The sequence below is a fragment of the Protopterus annectens genome, chromosome 3.part0 (assembly GCF_019279795.1).
Source record: "Protopterus annectens isolate FY-2018-M chromosome 3.part0, PAN1.0, whole genome shotgun sequence".
Classification (NCBI taxonomy): Eukaryota; Metazoa; Chordata; order Ceratodontiformes; family Protopteridae; genus Protopterus; species Protopterus annectens.
In genome coordinates this window covers 1,559,638,304-1,559,656,311 of record NC_056731.1, presented here as the reverse complement: position 1 = coordinate 1,559,656,311, position 18,008 = coordinate 1,559,638,304, and positions in this window count along the sequence as shown.

Genomic DNA, 18,008 nt, shown 5'->3' with positions numbered 1-18,008 from the left:
CCTTGTTTCTGACCCAGTTAATTTCCAAGGGATTATCTTCAAGATCCAAAGAGGTAATCTTACCACTGTAGTCTTACCTAAGCAGGTCCATACAGTGCCCCCTTTTGTATGTATAAATACAGGCATATCATTCAACTGGAAATGCTCCAGAGATTTTAAACCCTTTGGCTATCCTGATAGAATAGCACAACCCTCATTATACACAGTAGTCTGTGGTCTGCTGTCAGGTTATCCTTGTCTCACTTTTTGAGACACAAAAGATAATCCTATTTGACCTTCTCTATTTATTTGCAAAACCAGTGTCTATAGAATCACCTGTATTAGGGACCTAACTCCACTCCAGTGTATAAACAAGGCTCATTGCAAGGATGGGTTCTTACCTCAACGTATTCCCAGTCTGTGGAATATGGTACCACAACAGGTCTAGCAAAGTACTATTTGGCTATCTTTAAGGACAGTCTTGATGCTTGGATGGGTAGACAAAGATTTGCACCAAGATTATCATGTACAGCCCTACTCTGTAGGAAGGTGAGCACTGTTATGTACTTGTAAAGGACAGCAAGAACTTTTAAGTGTGTCCATGTTAATGTGTAAATGGCTACGTATCTTATGGTTCCTGTGATCACATGTCTAGTATTGCTCCTGCTTGTATTTTGGCATCATTCACTGTAATGCTAGGATGCTGCACAAGTTTAGCCATTTACCAGCCTCAAACACAAATATTGAGAGCTCAGTCATGTCCTTCATCATATCTCCTAAGGTGGAACATCTAACTTCATTGTCTTGTGTGCAATAACTATATTGTATGCATATTCTGGGTGAAGAGATCCAAGTGCCCTGGTAACATCTCATATTTCAGGACCTGTGAGAGACAGCTTACCGTCACTCTATCAGTGCTCAGCATGGTGAGTACTGCATCAGTATAATCTGACTATAGAATCACTTATAACTAGGACATTGTCATGTGTGGTAGAAACCTCTGGTTAAAAGTATAAATGTACTGCATGATTAACCCTTGTTTGTGGTGGCAGGAAGAGATGCTCTGGAGCAGGTGGCAGTTGAGATGTGAATGTGTTACAGAGGTTTGGGTGTTGTAATGCATTCTCTAGGCTGCATTGGAAGGGACTTATTTAGTACCATTAGCATATGTCAGTTTAGTGTCTGTGTTGTACTGTGGTGGTGTGACTGGACTGTATATTTTGATAACCAGGTGACTTGAGAGGCTTGTCTCCAATTTGAAAAAGTAACAATAAAGCACTCTCAAACAGATTCGGTGTTTGATAACAATGGGTTGTCACTAAATATCAGGCAGTTGTTACTCAACTCTGGTTGGGGGAAAGGCCCACATGGAGGATCTTGGTGTCCTCTGGAGAGTTTATGATGGCACAACGTTTACAGTCGTCTGAAAATATGGTCAGCCATGCACCCTTAACCGTAGCTTTGAACTCTGAGAAGTAAATGCCAAACAGGAGTGGTTCAAGTACTGAGCCCTGAGGTGCACCACTTGTGACAGTTCTTTTGGAGGAGGTAGGACAGCCCATAGTAATTTCTGGGATCTGTTCGTGAGCCAGTTTGCCGCCCTATGAGTTACATAGGGATTAACATTTAGCTTGTATAGTTTATCTATGATACCTAAGTTGGGGATGGTGTCAAACACCTTTACGAAGTTTAGATATGCAGTATGTACTGATTTACTGTCATATATTGCTTTAGTAATCCTTTCCAAGAAGTCAACCAGGCTAAGTAAGCAGGATCTGCTCTTAACCAATCCAAACTGAATTGGCTCAAGAGTTTGTAGGTTACCTATGTCCTTATTTATTAATGCCATAACAATTCTTTCCCTAGCTTTACAGATGAGGCTGGTCAGACTTATGGGTCTATAATTTCCTGGGTCTGTTGCTGTCCCACCTTTGTGGAAGAGGATGACAGTTGCTGTCCTCCAACCCTCTGGCACAAAGCTGGTTAAGAGGCTGACATCAAATAGCCTTTGTAGGAGGTCTGACAGGTCCTGTTTCAGTCTGGCCAGTAAGCAGCCTGGTATGTCATCTGGCCCCATAAAAACAGTGTTCTTAGCCTTGGATAATGTCATAAGGATTTGTTTATGGGAGATTTCAAGGGGGGTGTTAATGTGGGTACAAGATCTGGGAATGTAAGGAGAGGAGGGGAGAAGTGATGACTTTAGAACAAAAATTTAGCTGCTTGTAGAGTCACTATATTTTCGGGTACTGAGTATGTGATATATTTTATTATTAGCTCTGCACAGTGCTGGAGATTGTTTCTAAGATATCTAACATAGTTAAAGAAGGCGTTATGGTTGTCCTTTGCCTGGGTGGCAACTTGTACCTCATATGTGGTTTTGGTTGATTTGATCAGGGTCCAGAGCTCACTGTTAAGTTTATCAGGAGTGTGTTTTGCATATTCAGAGTTATATTTACTTTTATGGGCAATGCTATTTTTTTTCCTTTATTATAGAGCCTGTTTAAATTTGGGTTCCAACATAGGGGGTTATTTTTTTAATTTGGCATAGTATTTGCTTTAGAGGAGGGTAGATGCATCTATTCAGTTGTTCATTTGGTCATAGAATTTGGCAGTAAAGATTTCCACATAAGCAGGGGGGCATCGAGTTGGAAGGGAGTGTTGAACTTAGCCAGGTCATCATTCAGTTTCAGTAGATTACACTATGCAGAAAAGATGGGAGCATGATATGAGAACAGCAGTTGAGGAATATGCAGAACAGATATGTAGCTGACCTGTGGCAGTGGCAGGCATCTGGGTAATTACACAGTCATCACCATTATCATCATCAATCCCCTTTTTCTCATTTTCTACATGGGGTTGGGGTGTGACATCAACTGGCACCATCACTCTCTCGATTGAAAGCCATTCTCTTACCTTCGTCAACAATCATGCCTGACTGTTGTAGACCTTCTTTCACACAGTTCCTCAATCTCATTGTTTAACACCATCATTTCCACTTGCCTTCCTGTCTGTCCCAAAATTTCTTCAGCAGATTGTCTTCTTTCCTGCACATAATTATAGTGTTATGAGGAAAAGAGAGTCAAGTTGCAGGCACAGGTGCCACAGAATTTATTTATGCATTATAGTCATTCTTCAGTATCATAGAGAGCATCACTACATAACTATTCAGTATGATAACTCTATATTCAATGATGAGCTTGATGAGGGCTGAGTACAGTGGGACAATGACATATCTGAATCAAGATGCTATCCCTTCCATTAAAAGTTAATAAACATACAAGGACTTCCTCACACAGTAGACACATGTTGGTCAACTGCATGGTCATTGTTTATATATGTTCCCAAATCTCTTACTAATGGATCAACTCTTATCAGTATAATGCCAATGTGGCAGTTTCTCAGGGCATTCGGTCCCCCAAACGATACAATATTCCACTTTCTGTCATTTATCTTTAGTCCATGACTCTGGCATCAGTTATTCCTTTGGGAGAAGCCTTCCTGAAGAATGGCTGAGTCTTTTGGGGATTGAGTGACTGCATCCAGCTTGCAGTCATCCACAGTCTATGTTAGCCAAAAGACTGCTGATGTCTGCTTGGACTTCTGAGAAGTAGATGCCAAACAGAAGTGGTCCCAGCACTGAGTCATGCAACACAGGTAAAGATAAAGCAGACAAACACACAAAGCAGACAAAAGCAGGTATGTGATTTCAAAATGTGACTAGCAGGGAAATGCACCCATGCATTTTAAGGGAGTTTTTCAAAGCTCTTGTTGAGTATAATTTCCTTTAGTTATGACAAAACAGCTCTTGGTAAACATATCATATGAAATGAAGAATAACTTTTTTGTGACTCAGGTTCTTCATGTAAATGAGAAGAATCAATGTTTTAAAGTCTCATGAAGCATGGTTGATCCACACAAAAGTGCTTACTTTTGGTTAGTAAAACATTTGGATTTTTATCTGCCATGTTTGTTGCTTCTTTATTTGTTGTTGTTGAAAAATCAATAAACGTTGATGTCTCTATTAGAAACTGTTGCAAGTGGGATGATATGGGCTAGTGCCAGCATAGCCAGCTGGAGTTTTGTAAAGAATGATATCCTTTGAATATTAAACTGTATGCAAGATGCTTGTGTTACAAATGTATTAGAACTGTATGGCATTTGGATATCAAATGGATTTTCATAAATACTTATGTTACAAATGTATTATAATTGAATGGCATTTGAATATCAAAATGTATTTGTAAAGTTGCTAGTGTTAAAAAATGTATCAACAGTGGGTCCTGCTTGACAGAGAAGGAATATATGTGTCAGACTATATGTATATATTGTAACAGAGTACACTGGAAGAAAGGAGGCTAATTTCAGTCTAGTTAGTTTTGTCAAATCCTTGAAAATAAATTAGCTGTTAAGCCATAACCACAGCACCTCACTGTGCTGAATGGAACTAGAGACAGTATGTCTGGAAAAAGCTATTACTTAGTAACTTCAGTAAAAAGATGCGAAATGCTGTAATTGTTCTGTTGCCTTAGGTACTACCATAAACACTAGCAGAATTTTAGATATGCATCTTATCACATCTGTGCTAACATCCTGTCTCAAACTAACATCCTGTCTGAAACTTCAAAAGAGGATAGTGTGAGAACCAGTGTCACATGACCAGATGTGATGTCATGTTTATCCAGCCCTGAAAATAATATTTTTTTAGATATTACAAAGAGAAATCTCTCAGTATTGAGTATTCTTTTTGGGAGCCCAAGTAGAAAGACTGCTCACGTATTTTATCTTGCCTTGCCCAAGTAAGTTATTAGGGAACAGTAATTTCTTTCAATCGGTCAGGAATATATAGCAAAATTAGTTTATTAACTGTTTGTCTATATTTGCATGAGTCTGTCTATCAGTATTATTTTTTAATAGTGCCTGTGATTTGAACTCTGTTGTTTATTGTAAATAGATATTCAGTATTTTCATGTTCTTTTATTATTCTGCGGTAGCATTGTCGCCTCACAGTAAGACACTGTCCGGTTCGATTCGCAGCTAGAGCGTCTTCTGCATGGAGACATGCATGAATGGGCGTACCTTTGTTGAAGGTTGTGCATCAGGGCTGGTAATTTGGCACATAAAAATCAACTACCAATCATTAGTGGACCGGAGTTCCGATGTGGCGACCCCTAACCGGGAAAAGCCGAAAGACACAATTAAATATAATTAAACCTTTTATTGTGGCTAGTTCTTTTAGAAAGTATTTAACCTTTGAGACCACTTATATTTACTTGGTGACACTGTGTGGCCACTTCTGAGAGTCTTGCCATGAGGTCAGTCACTACCATTTCTATTAGCGTTAATATTACACAGTATAATTGGACATCCTTTGTTAAAGGCCTTAGAGTTGCTAATTGTGGAGTGTTTTGGTGGCAGTACCTACCTTATAGTCTGGGAAGAGGGGGCATCACGGGTGATCTGTGCCAGCCTTTCCCATGTGTGTGTGTAAAAATCAAATCTCAGAGTGTGTGTGTGTGTGTGTGTGTGTGTGTGTGTGTGTGTGTGTGTGTGTGTGTGTGTGTGTGAGCTGCTTGGAACAGGGACACAGATCACTGATTTAACAGAGAGAGGAAGGTAGCGGACTTGGCTTGGAACAATAAGCTGAGAACTCAGCTCTACAACTGTGCCAGTGTGGAGTCTTATTTGGGGTCTGGGAGTGGGAGAGAGAGAGAGAGAGAGAGAGAGAGAGAGAGAGACCAACCTCAGGACTAGAGTGCTCTTCCTGTGTGCTCTTAAGGGAAATTGTACTTGGTGCAGAGAGATGCCTCTAGAAATACTGTATGTAACTATTTGTCTCAAAGTGAATGGTCTTCCACCAGTGTCAGTGGTGAGGATTGAGGCTTCTTAATCACAGGCCCAAAAAGAGGGTTGTCACAGCAAGAAAAGTGATTTGCCATTCACATAAAAATGGATGTGGAGGAAATGCCAGTTATGGTAAAAGTGCAAACAGGGATGTCAGGATTCTCTGTTATAGTTTTACTAGCTAAACTTATGTGAGAAAGGATCTATGAAAGCAAAGAGAGGGAAGTTAGCCTTGCATGGGCAATAGAAGGAAAGTATACTAGAGCCAAAAAGAACACTCACTTAAGTGCATGCAAAGGAATATAAGATTAGTATGGGACAGGTGTAGATTATAATGGAATGTCTAGAGTGGTTTTTGCTTCTGTCACCCCTGGTCACAGTTATATTCACACTTTAAAATTCTGTAGAGATATAGTTAGCATGTCAGTCTTTTAAAGGGATCTGTACTGGAAAGGTAATGTGGAGATTCCTGGAAAGGAAAAAAAAGTGTTTAAAATAATTTCCTCAGATTCTATTTTAAATACAGCTAACATGATGATTAGGTGAGGACAGAATACAGAGAAGAATGCCTGTTGGCACCACTGAGTCATTGCGGATGACAAAACATTGCTGAGTTTAAGATTAAAGGTTCTAAGATTGCGATTAGTAACTGCAGGGTCTCTCACAAGTGTATATAGGGGATACCCAAGTGCAAATTGGAAATACCCAGGTTAAGTTTCTTCTTATAATGGTACTCTATTACAATATAGGAAGAATATGGCCTCAGGTTATATGGGGATGAAAGATTGGATTAATACCTATTAACCCCTTAGTGCAAGAAATCTGAACACATATAAAATAATGGGTAGACAAAAGCCCCAAAATAGGGAGAAATTTTAAATATTGCTGTTATAAACTTAGACTGAGGTTAGAATAACAGGTTTTGCATTAACATGAATGTTCTGAAGTATATGAAGCCTGAAACTGAAATGTCTGCTTTCATTTAGTGATTTCAGTCCTCAATGATTTTCAAATAAATATAAACACAAATTTTATCAGGAGGAGAACAAAAATATGAGGCAGAAATCCGGACATTCTGCAAAATTCAGGGCAGTTGCAAGGTATGATTGGACTTTGGTTAATAAGTACACTGTTTCCCCTGAGTAACCACAGGAGGTACTGAGGTGAAGCCTTTTATAATTATGGCAGTCTGTAAAAGAAAGGTGGCACATACACTTTAAGGGTCTAGGTTATGTAAATGTTTTCTTAGAAATATGAGTAAGAGCACTGGTAATGTCATAAGCATTGCTTGGGATCCTCTTAGTGTTAAATGTAATATCATAGCTGAGAGGTCAGGCTTTATAAATAAGATGCCTTATGACCCAAGGTTAGCTTACAAAAGGCTTAATTTGAGGGAGAAAGAGAAGGAATCCTTTGTTTGCTTCTGCAACAAACACAGACTTAGAGAATTTATGGATCTCAGTACTGTGATGATATGAGTATTGGGCGTGGGGTTACAAAGTGGATTGGAAGGGTTGCTTGACATTTAAATTATCAGAGGATAACATTATAGGCATAACTATGTCTATATGTTCAGTAATGGGAAAATATATTGTTTGGAGAAGAAGACTGGCTTTGATGAGGATGGTTTGTATTTTTATTAGATAAAGTATCTAGTTACAGATCCCAGATCCTATAGATTTGATTTCAATTAAAACAAGCTAGAATATAATTGAATTTATAGAGGATTGAGATGCAATTTTCTTCTAATATCTGACCAGAGCAACTTGAGTTACTTGAGATTAGTAATTTGTTGAGGAGTAGATATTGACAGTTAGCTGTAAGGTAGTTATGCCAATATTAAAAGTTTGCTGACAACCAAACAAAACGAAAAAGTGAACTGCAGACCTGCTGGCAAAAAAAACAAGTAAACCAGAAGCCAAAAATTTAGCACTTTCATCCACTGTTTAATACGTGAACTTCCTCAGAAACATTTTCAAATGATTTCCAGTTCCTTAAATAACTTACTAAACAGGAAATTACATCATGACCATCAAACTGAAAAAATAACAAATGTGATTTTTTACAAAAATGAAGTATTGTCATAATGATAACAAATAAAAAAAAAAATATATATATATATATATATATATATTATATATATAATATATATATATATATATATATATATATATATATATATATATATATATATATATATACACACACAAATGAATGTATATACACATATATACACATACATATGTGTTAAATGCAAAAATACATTCATAAAAATGCAGTGTAAATTCATGCTGTGTGAATAGCATAATAATCAACTTGAGCATATAAAATGCATATCCAAAGACCTCTCCCACGTAGACACAACAATCACATGCATACACACACCCGCACACACACAGACACACACACACATATGCACATACAGACATGTACACCCCCACACACACACACACACACACACACACACACACACAAGCATAGAACCAGTCACTATGAAAATATAAAATACACATGTGAAAAAAAATATATATATATAAATGTCGTAAAAAAATATATGACAATATAAAAATAATGATGATATATACACACAAGTACACACACCAAAATGTATATAATATAATATATATAAAATGTAATATATGTATAAAACAAAAAATATGTATATATATGAATAATGTAAATCATATCATGTCTTTGAAGGGAATCAGAGTGATATGAACATGTATGTGTACACACATGTACACCTCACACAAAACACACATGGATCACATGCATATGGTCTCAAACACCTATCTATATTTCAAAAAACATTTTAAATTAATATAATCATTGAGGCCAGGCAACCTATCAGCCCCAACAAAGTTGCCACAATGTCTCCTTGCATTCTAAGACATTGTTTAAATCTCCTCCAAATTCACTAGTGTTGATTTTTTCCAAAACTGAAAATTGAAATTTCTTAAAATCTCTACATGTTAAAGAATGTTTGGCCAAAGAATTAAACTGATCTTTGTTTTTTATAGCCAAATTGTGCTCGTAGATTCTTCTTTTTAGAAGCCTTTTAGTTTTTCCTATGTAATAATGTTCACATGAAACACAATTGGCGATGTAAACAACATAATCGGAATTACAATTGTAATAACTCTTAGACCAAATGGTGTAATTAAGAGATTTTATGAATACACTAGTACTGTTACTAATAAATCTACACTGCCTACAGTTATTGCATGCATAAATACCCCTCTTGATACTGGCTGCTCTTGTCATGTCCTGATACCTATAATGATCTATCTCCAGCATAGATTTTAAGTTTTTAACTCTTTTTGTAAGTGAAAGTGGGTTTTATCCCTAAAGTACCAACCAAATCTTTATTTCCTAATATCATTTTCCAATTGTTAATGATGATGTCCCTGATTAACCACATTTCGTCAACAATCGGTAAAGGGAACGCTACGTGGTAACTACTGGTATTCTCTAAAACTTTGGAACCAGAACTTAAACCTATCTGACTAGAAAGAAGAATCGGTTTAGCAACCCCCTTCCTTAACGAAATGACCTCTTTCTCTATTTTTTTAATCCAGTCTAGTGCGTAACCTCTATACAAGAATAGTGACCTTAGAAATCCTACTTCACTTTGAAATACATCATCATCAGTGGTGAGCCTACTCAAACGAATTATTTGACCCTTCACTACTCCTTTTTTCATATGTGTAGGATGTAAACTGTCCTTGTGTAAATACTGGTTCGCAAAAACCTCTATCCTGTATATTTGACTTTTCAATGTGTTATTAACTGTATCTATACTAAGGAGGACATCAAGAAAGGGAATGTTATCCCCAAAACCACTCAATTTGAAGACCAAGAAGTCAGTACTGTGATTCAAATCTGTCACCAAGTCAGAAAATTCTTCAAAAGTGCCATTCCACAAAAAAAGTAAATCATCTATAAATCTAAAATATGCAAGTGCCCTGTTGAAAAGATGATGTTTAACCAAAAATTTGAGCTCCCAATTTGCCATAACCAAATTGGCAAAAGCTGGTGCCACCCTCGCTCCCATTGCTACTCCTGAAATCTGTTGATAAATATGTTTACCAAATCTGAAGAAATTATTCTCCAGGACTAACTCCATTAGATCACAAATGGTGCTAACCTTGTGTTTCTCAACATCAGAATATAAAGTCAGGTATTCCCTCAAATATTCTAATCCTTCTGTTTGCTTGATAGCAGTATATAAGGACTTGACATCAAGAGTAGCAAAACTGACAGAACTAGATGAAACATCTATATTCCTTAGTTCTTCCAATAAATGCCAGGAATCTCTGATGTAAAATCTAGTTCTCTGTACAATAGGATTCAGAATATAGTCAAGCCAAATAGATATATTCTCAGTTTTGGAATGCTTTGCGGAAATAATAGGTCTAAAAGGTGGGTTATGCTGGTCAACATGTAATTTTGGAATGCCAAATAATGTAGCCAATTTTGGGTGTTCGACCAACAAATATTCATAACTCTGATGATCTAATTCTCCTTGGCTAAACATGTCAAACAACAGTGTATCAACTCGTTGAAAACTTTTTTTAACAACATTGACACTAGTCACTTTGTATGTCTCACTGTCACTTAACATGTCTATCATAGATTCATTATATTGAATGGTATCCATGACCACAATTTTACCCCCTTTGTCGGCCTTCATTGTTCTAATATCAGAATTTTTGCATAAATCTTGCAAAGCTCCCTTTTCAGAGGAACTTAGATTGTCATCACTTACATAACCTGTCATCCTGCGAAACTCATTTTCACATTGATTTTGAAACACTTGCAAAGTAGTATGCAGTGGGGGGTTAAAAGTACTAGCTTTTTTCGGCCCAGTCATGGAAGGAGTTTGAACAGTGACCAACACATCATGCATTATATACTGTAGGTTCAGTCTTCTTAAATATAATCTAAAATTTATTAACAATCTACCAATATTCACTCTATTGTTAGGTATAAATGAAAAACCTTTTTTCAAAACATTAACAGTTTCAGTGGATAAAGCAACTCCAGATAAATTAATAACATTGATGCTAAAATCTTCAGCTTGTCTTGTGGTATTCACTTGTATTTCCTCTGGTTGGGGTATCTCCCTCTCCCTTTCCCCTTCCATTTGTTGTGGGACATATTGTTCCACTTCTGAGTCTGTTTGTTGACTGGCACTGCCAGCGGAAAAGGGCCTTGGTTAGGTCCCTGCTTTCCATTGGCAAGTATTTCAGCATAATTTCCATTAGAAGAATTGCTAGAATGTTGGTTGTTAAAGTCAGAAATAGCACCGACTTCTCCATTAGATACACTATTGTGTCCAATATTCCTGTCAGAACCTCTAGAACCAACATCATTTGTTGTTGAAAATGCTATAGTATTTGTGGCTTCCTTAGCCCCACTGTTTAAAGCAGGACTTCCACTGTCACTGCTGTTGTAGATCTTAACAGAAGGGTCTTTTACCCTATCTTGTAATAAATATGCATGTTTGGCCTGATAAGCCAAAATGTCTCTTTTTAGTTTATGTTGTTTCCTAGTCACAACCTTTTTATTAAGTTCATTCTAGGTATCAGTGAAAATTGACAACCAGTATGCTTTGGAATCTATGGAAACTGTGGTGTGTTTATTTTATATGTTTAATTTATTTACTTATGTTGCTTTTGTTTACTGGGTTTGCCCATCTTGGTTTTGTCAAAAAAAAAAATTCAGCAGAGACCTGGGGGAGAAGAACTCCTAACATATCACAAGCATTTTTAAATATATATTCAGTGATATACATGATCAGACATTAAATAACACAATTTAACAATTACACATACATTTGTTAATTAGATTGCAGTCATATGAAAAACAGACAGCAATTAGAGTATAAAATGTACTTATGCATTAGCAGATTTTGAACATTGAGCATTTGAAGAGGTGTATTTATGGGTTTACCTCCAACAGCAAGACCTGCACGTATGGCAAGTGCACAGCTCCAAAGTCAATTCAAAAAAGCAAAACACATGAGCCAGCACAAGTTCTGTTGTATAAATGGCTGTTTTAATGTTGAAAAACATGGGGCAAAAATACCCCTGCATAAATCAAACCAGTTTTGGGGATTGAGGGTGAGGCTGCAACCTATGGTATCACAACCAGATCAGATGTTATTAGATCAGTGATTACAGGTGCAGCAACAAGCCTCTATGGATTTTGTCAATGCTTTGGTGACCCATTATGTAAGGATGATAGAACAACAAACTCGTAAGGTAGAAAGTATAAGTGAGGAGTTTCAGAATTATTATAACTCTTGCATTAGAGTTGAATAAGGATCTTTCTGAGTTGGAAAATATATTGAAGGACAAAAAAATGAAAAAGTTCAATTGGGATGTTGGGGATTTTGACAGAGGCAGACCTTTTGAGGCTAATCAAAAAGTCAAATTTCTAACTCCAAACGAAACTCCCAAGAGTCCGAGAGGCAATAGGACCAAGTCCATAGTTAAGAAAAGAAATAGGGAATCTGCCACCTCAGGGGAGGATTCTTCCTCCAACACAGATTGGGAAGATAGCCATACTAGGATGTCACCAGTTCCCAAGAGGAACAACATGAGGAGTAATTTGGAACCAGGTCTCCCTTTAGGTACAAATCTAGAAGGGGTCAGGAAGCACAAAGGCTCTGCCAGATTTAAAAGGCATCTTGAAAATAATGACCAAGATATGAATATAAATGACAATAAATTGCATAATATTTCTTCCTTGACACTAACAGAATTGGAACTTAACACTCTCAATAAAGGTTTAAGTTTTGTACCGGGCCTTTGTGTGCAGGAACAGTTTTTTGCACAATATGTCATCAATTTTTGTCGTACATTAAATTTACATTTATATTTTCATGACTCTGATGATAACTTTGACACTAGAACTTTTAAGTTTAGACCTTCTACCGTTAAACTCCCCATGTCACCTATTGTTTCTACCTTTCAAAATAATGCTCTTAAAGATTTGCATCTTAATCTTGCTAAAAATAATATCATTAAGGATAATATCAGCAGGGAGGAATGGAGGTGTATTAACAAACTTAAATCAGATAGAAGTATTGTGATTTTGCCAGCAGACAAGGGGGGATGTGGATGTCATTCAGGATTGGACCCAATATTATGCTGAGGCACAACAACAGCTGTCGAATATTAGACATTATATGATTATGCTTCTCGACCCCACTTCCAAATTCAAACATGACATTGATCAGTTTTTGGATTTGGCAGTGGAAGAGGGCATAATCTCACAGGATATCAGTTACCAACTTAAGGTTGATTATCCTAGACAGCAATACGTATATTTGTTGCCTAAGATCCACAAAGACCCCATTAAGCCACCAGGGAGACCAATTGTGTCTGGAAGGGGCTCACTTACTGAGCCACTTTCTGAATATCTTACACAACATCTTAAACCAGTTAGCTTTGGTGCGAGCCAGAATGGGTCTATATTAGCAAATCGAAAAACCCTTTAACTGAATACCTAAACGTTGACACTTATAACGCGAACTGCAAAAATCCCGAATGCACTAAACAGTGAAAAATAAAATAACGAACTGTCATAGTCAGCCAACCCACCACCCGCTACATACTACCTACCCAAACAAAATAAATAAACCACATACATACATACACTAACCAAACCCTACTTCTAACCTAAGGTAAAGCACCAAAACCCTACTTCCAACACTACACTAAACGCCACATACACAACTATCTATGCACTATCCATACCCCTCCCTAGCCCTAAGGTCCGTAACTGCCACACACTTCCCCTACAGACATACACCCAAAACAAATAAATAATACACATACATACAGCTAAATAAAACCTTACATCTAACACTACACTAAATCTTACATACATTACCTATCTGTTAACTTACCTTAACCCACATCCTAAGCCTAAAGTCCTATCTTTCGCACACTTACCTTACGGAGCTATACCACAGACAGGCCAACCATTGCACTTCGACATTTCCATTTTCGCTGTTTCGGATGTTCGGCATTTCTGTATTTCACGCAATACGTGTCGCTCTTTCCATATTCACGATTATGGTCTTTCTCTCTGCTAATAGGAACCCAGCCAGAATTCAAGACACTAGCCACTTCTTGGGAATTATTTCTGAAATGCAATTGGAGCCTGACTGGCTTCAGTGTACTCTGGATGTCACCTCTCTGTATACCAGCATACACCACTGGGCAGGACTGACTGCAGTACAGTATTGGCTGGATAGAGCCAGTCTATACAGACCAGGCTTTAATACCTTCTTGGTCTGTATGGCAGAACAAGTACCAACATGGAATGTCTTTTATTTTCAAAAACAATGTATATGGCAGGTCCAGGATACTGGTATGGGGGCATCTTTTGCCCCCATATATGCCGACCTATTCATGGCTTATGTGGAGGAGCAATTAATTTATGACAACAGTCATAATATATACTTGAATGAAATGGACATATGGTGGAGATATCTTGATGATTGTTGGTTGGTGTGGAGGGAAGATGAGGTGTATCTACAGGAATTTGTAGAATATCTCAATCAGAACAAGTGGGGTATTGAATTCAAAATAACCTTTGACAAGTATGTCATCACTTTCCTGGATGTATCAATCAAGCAAACTAGTATGAATACACTGAAAAGTGAGGTATTTAGAAAATTCCCACAATTCAATTCACTTCTACATGCCACTAGCTTCCACCCCCAACATGTCATCAGGAATATCCCAAAGTCACAATTCCTCAGAATAAAGAGGATTTGTTCCAGCTCCTCCACATATAGCCAGTACCAACAAGACCTCATTACTCGATTTAAGGACAGGGATTACAGAGCAGGTGACATCTGTAAAGCCAGTAGGTTTGCCACACAACAAGATAGGGGTGAATTGCTCCAATATCGCAAACAGTCACCTAATAATAAACATCAAGTGAGGCTAGTCACTACATATGGCAGGAACACTAGGGCCTTTATGGATATTATTTCAAGACATTGGAACATCCTGCAGACCGAAAGTAAATTAATGGAACATCTGAATGACAACTGCTTATTCTCCTTTCGTAATGGTCGTTCTTTGGGGTCCCTGTTTAGCCACTACAAGAGTTGGCAGGATAGGGACACTTCTTCAGTTCAAAGAACAATCAATGGGCATAAATTGATGGGTTGCAGCTCATGCGAACATTGTACCTATTGTCCGAGGGTGTTTAAGATAGACAGTTTCAGCAGTCCAAATGTGTATGATATTTCATTTTTTGCCAACTGCAGTACCAGTTGGGTAATTTATCTGGCAAGATGCACATGTATGACATTTTATGTAGGACAAACATCAAGGCCCTTAAAGTTGAGTATAGGGGAACACCTAAGTGACATCAAAAATAAAAGACAATCCAGTGCTTTGTATAAACATGTTTCAAAACATACAACTGGTGTTTTCAGATTTATTGTGATTGATTGTATCACTCACATATGTAAAGATAAGGCTGCATTACATGAGATTCTAAATAACAAAGAAAAAAGTGGATAGTCAAGTTGTGGGGGTTGTTCCCACCAGGACTGAATGAATATTTTTGAATTATGTCACATCCAATCAGACAGTGGATAACTTGAGGGTGTTGTATATAAATCACTGTTTATGAGAATTGCTTATTCATTTTTGTATTTATCACTGAAGAAGGCTTTGGCCGAAACTGGTTTGATTTATGCAGGGGTATTTTTGCCCCATGTTTTTCAACATTAAAACAGACATTTATACACCAGAACTTGTGCTGGCTTATGTGTTTTGTATTTGTGGTTTTGTCAGATAGTGAATAGATCATGTGATTTGAAATTCAAAGAAATGGAGATTAATGGAACTAGATAGGGAAGAAAATGTTAATTTTGTACTTAGGAACTGCAATGCATAGCAAGTTAAAAGACAGTTATATATGGCTATCATAAGGTTTATATTAGAAGTATAAAGGTGGGGAGTGAGCAGTGTTAGAAAACTATGTATATGGCTGGGAGATGCTTATAAAACTATTTGGGTATTAGTGAAGACTAGTTCTCAGGCATAGGGTTCTGAAAGAAGAGAAATGGTTTCATGATATAGTAAGTTGAAGATAAACAGTGGCATTTACCCTGGAGATGCACAGGTGCAGATCCATTTATTTAAGTGGTGAAATTATAGTTGTGGTCTAAATGAGTTTGCATTCTGAATTACTTTCAGTGGTAGTGGGATGTGGTTCCATAGTTTAGTGACACTATTTGAGTATAGAGAGTCACCTGTCAGTATTAGATGATTTGGTTATAGTGATCAATGATTTTTCTGTGGAGTGTAACATTCTATTGGGGGAGTGGAGGTATATTAAGATGTTAAGGGCTGGGTAATTTTCTAGCTTGTAGAGAAGTCTGTGTAGTGTAGCTATCTTAGAAAGAGATAATGATGTGGTAGTTTATTGTATTTTATTTTACATTTGTTGACTGGGAGTGTCTGACTGAGCTAAAAGCCCTTTTTCAGCAGATGCCCCAGGAGAAAAGCTCCAAGTGGTACAAACAATTAACAATTCCAATGTAGTTTAAGATTACATGCAGTAATACATAATAATATAAGGATATAGTCTAAATAGCCAGTAGCTCCAGGTGATAGAAACAATTTACAATTCCAATAGCCAGCAGCTCAAGGTGATATAAACAATTTACAATTCCAATGCAGTTTAAGATTACATGGAGTAGTACATAAAGTTATAAAGACATAAGTCAAGTCAGATAGCAGTTCTATGTTACAAATTTGTGATATAAATGTGCAACAAGTCTTGAGATAAGTTAGACAACTTATAGAACATTTGTAGGTTGCACTATAGCAGTATATTAGAAGAAAATTGCAGATTAAGGGATGATAAAGAAAGTGAAGAACATAGATTGGTGAAAGAAAGGGGTAAGTCATTTAGTTTAGGGGGTAAGTTAACAAGGATAGAGAAGGATTTTGAGAGGAACAAGTAGCAGAGAAGAGAAGGACAGAAATTTGTATGATAGATGTATTCAGGGAGGTTGGGAACAGTGGCAGACCCAGTGTCTTTTAAAGTACTCTTTTGTGGCCATTTTAAATTCTTTGGGATGTATAAGATGTCTGACCTCAAGTGAGAGTTTGGTCCAGGCTATAGAGGGGTTGTAGCTATATATTTTACACCCATATTTAGACTTGGGTTTATAGATATGTAACAGACCTTGAGCAGAGCTCCTCTGGTGCTTAGTGGGAGAGTAGTAAGAGATGAGAGAATTTAGAGCTTGGCAGTAGACAGGCTGGTAAAGAATGGAGCGAATGGTTTAGAGTTGGGAGAGAAGAAGCAGATGAGGTAGTTCAAGCCAACTTAAGTGTTTTAAGGAGAGGCAGTGGTGGGATTTATAGATTTGGTGGGTTGCAAATCTCGCAATCTTGTGGTAGGTTGAGTCAAGGTTTGCTAGTAGAGTTGAGTTTAGATTTGTAAAGATTTGAAAGCAATACATTAGGCAAGGTAGAAGACAGGCATGTGCAAGAGTGATTCTAGCTTCAGTGGTAAGAAATTGTTTATTTCTATACAGAAGTCCTAGTTTCTGATGGGTTTTCCTGATACAATTATTTATGTGAAGGTCGAGTTTTAGCTGATCATCAATGGTGACACCAAGGAGTTTTGTGCTGGTGTCGACTTTGATAGGGGTATTTTTAAGGGACGTTATGGAGGAGGAAGATTTGATGTGGTTAGCTGTTTTGGGTAGAAAGAGTAACAGTTTTGTGGGGTTTTTTAGGTTGAGGATGAGCTGATTATTTGAGAGCCATGTCTCAACTGCATTAAAGGATGACTGGGTGGATGTTAAAAGTTCTGAAGGGGAGTTGGCAATGGTGATGACTGTAGAGTCATGAACATATTGGACTATGGAAGACTGTGGGCAAGAAGAACAGAGTAAGTTGGTGAAGATGTTAAAAAGTAGTGGTCCAAGAGTGGATCCTTGGAGACACCCATTCTTACTGGAAGGGGGGGTAGATAGAGCAAAGTTCCATCTTACTGACTGATGTCTGTCAGTGAGATAGCTGGAGAACCATGCAAGTGTATCTGGGGAGACACTGAGGTCAGACAGTTTGTGAAGAAGCAGAGAGTGAGAAACTGTGTCAAGGGCCTTAGATATATCAAGGAATAATCAAGAG